Source organism: Phascolarctos cinereus, unplaced genomic scaffold (assembly GCF_003287225.1).
Source record: "Phascolarctos cinereus isolate Bilbo 61053 unplaced genomic scaffold, phaCin_HiC Scaffold_4;HRSCAF=312, whole genome shotgun sequence".
In the NCBI taxonomy this organism is placed as follows: Eukaryota; Metazoa; Chordata; class Mammalia; order Diprotodontia; family Phascolarctidae; genus Phascolarctos; species Phascolarctos cinereus.
This window is the reverse complement of record NW_027555847.1, coordinates 295,343,418-295,346,445: the sequence shown is the minus strand read 5'-3', so window position 1 is coordinate 295,346,445 and position 3,028 is coordinate 295,343,418.

The following is a 3,028-nucleotide window of genomic DNA, read 5'->3' as shown; positions in this document are numbered from 1 at the left end:
GCTTTTGACAAATATGATCTCATTTGATCCTCCTAACAAACCTAAGAGGTAGATGCTATTATTACCCCAGTTTTACAGCATGAAAAACTGAGAAAAAAGGTTAAATGACTTCCTTAGAGTCACATAGCTAGTAAGTGTCTGAAGCCAGATTTGAATGCAGACCTTACCAACTCCAGCCCAGCATCCTAGCCACTGTGCCACCAGCTGCCGGGTCAATGAACTGCTTCCTAACTATAGCTTACTCAGTACCCTGAAATTAATTTATAATATTTTTAATGACCCTCAGTGTGCTTCTTCATATGGAGTTACATGGTATATAAATACTGCACATATTTTGTAAAACAAAACCAAATAGGAATTTGGAAGATTATGTTTACAGTAACTTCAGGGACTTGAAAATGGAATAACAATAATGATGATGATGATGATGATAAATTTCTCAAGGTCTGTTCATTCACCTTTGCTTAGAGATCAGAGGAGAATGATCATCCTGCAAAGCTGAATTTCTCTGAAAGCTAGAGACTGATCTAAATGGAGATTAGAAACATTAACTGTGCCTTGTACTTCCACAAACTTTCTAATATGCCAAGTCACAGAAATAATCCTGGCTATTGAATACTGACATTTACCTTCTTAAACCCACGCAAAAATATGTACTGCAAAATATCTGGTTTCCATTGATTTATGAAATACAAACGTTCCCTTACTTGGCATGCCAAAACCAAATGCAATTTTAATGAAACACCTGCACTACAAACAGGAGAAGAACCTGGAAAAACAAAAAGGAAAAGGGAAGAGGCAGGTAAAGGGGAGATATGAGAGTTAGTCAAATATGAAAAAAAAAATCAGTAAAGATCCTTTTCTTCCATGACTTAAAAGGTTAAATCTCCTTTAAAAGCCTCATAAAATACCCCAAACTAAGAGTGTATGTACTAGTCCCCCATATTATGCAAAGCTAGATTTTTTAAATTCTATCATAAGGAACAAAATTCACATTTTACATTATTAGGTAAGTGTCTTGAAACTGCCTTTATTCTATGCCATTCAAGTTCTCATAAATATTAGACTGGGTCCTTGTGTATTTGCTCTTTTATAAGGAAAACAGGGAAGAGAGAGAGAGGAAGAAAAGAAGAAAATATTCTGAAAAGTCTGAAAAATCACTCCAAAGAAATTTTTCAATTTCTGAAACTGAAGAATTCTTCTTAGCAAGATGGAAAGAGCAAAACTGGGGAGAAGAGAGAAAGGTTATCATTTTAGTTGTAGATGACTACAAGCTTGTAAAATTGCTATTAAGAACACCTTTGATTTTCCACTTTCCACAAGCATACAAGTACCTAAACTTCAGTAAAAGGGGGGAAAGTAAACATAAGAGATAGAAACTGTCCAAGGTATCTGAATTATCTATCTTCAAACACCAAAGGTTTTCAAAATTCTAAGAACCCTAGAAACCTAAACTCATTGACAATTGTAACCAGCCGAAACCAAGAAGGCTACACAATGGTGAAACAAGACAAGATGGGTCTTGCGCATGTGGTTCAGGTGGCTAGCATTTTTAAGGTCATTTTTAAATACTTCTATGAAAATAGGAGCCCTTTCTATGATCAATTATTATAATTATTATCTATTATTGTGATCTATGATCAATTATTATTATTATTATGGTGAGAATTGAGGGGCAGGAGGAAGAAGAGGAAAGGGGAGAAGAAAAAGGAGGAGAGAAGGGAGAGGAGGAAAGAAAGAAGGGGAGAAGAAAGAAGAGAAGAAGGTGGGAGAGGGCCTAAGTTCCAAAGCTGAGAGGCTTGCTTCCTCCAGTACATGGTCTCTGAAGGTTTGCTTCAGCGGGTGCAATAGGTTCCAATCCTGACTCTACTACTTACTGTGTGGCCTTGGACAAATCCCTTAAACACTCTGGACCTCAGTTCCTTATCTGGACTAGATGGTAGCAAATGTCCCTTCCAGTTCTAAATCTATGATTTTATAAGGATGTCTGAGATAGAGCAAGGCAGAGGGCCTATGAGAGTTTATACTTACACTCTCCTCAGTTAATACACACATTACAGGAGTTTGTGGTTTTCTGTATGACTTTTGTGTGTGTTGATTACAAGTCTAGAATTCTTTTTTAATTACAAAAAGTAAACTTTTCCAAATGGTGTCATTGTGCTTTGATTCTAAAGATGATATGTAGAGAATTGAATATGGTAGAAAGATAAGAATTAAGACTAAAAAGAAACCAGCTAAACCTTGGAGGTCAAGACACACAGTCACATGGAAGGGAAGAGCATGAGTCATTTTTTAAAAGACTAAAACTTAAAAGGTTTCATTTCCTTTTTTAAATGAATACTACATAAGCTATTTAGTATATCATTCTTATTAAAACAGATTTAATAATCCACACACCTAAAATCTAGACCCCCATAATCTGCATTTCTAAATCTCTCCTATCTCTTTTCTCTAGCTTTCCATATAGCATAGATGGGAATAAGCCCACGATAAAGTTTTATAATACTTGAAGCATCTTTCAATCATAGATCTCAAAGCACTTAATGTATTTGAGGCTCCTGTGTGATAGGAGGTTTTATTATACTACTCCTTTGCTGTTTATAAGCAGTCTTATTCAGTTCTTAAAGGTCTTGTAATTTCATTAGTATACATGTTCCTTCCAGTGACATAGAGCTCACCCTTCCAAAACTAACTAGTTCAATCTACTCAGATCAGTGAGTAGATTTTCTTTGAGTTGCCAATGCCACAAAAAAGAGAGAGAGATAGAAAGAAAGAAGAAAGGAATGAACGAATGAACAAACAAAAATCATCCATGGGTGCTAGATTTAGAGCTGAAAGGCATTGTAGAGATCATCTAATCTCAGAAGCATGAACCCTCTGGCAATTTGGTGGAACCAGTGTGTTCCTTCTCAGAATAGTGTTTTCGGGTTTTTTGTTTGTTTGTTTTTTAATTTTTTTTTTTTGGCAATTGGGGTTGAGTGACCTGCCCAGGGTCACACAGCTAATAAGAGTCAAGCGTTTGGTCTGA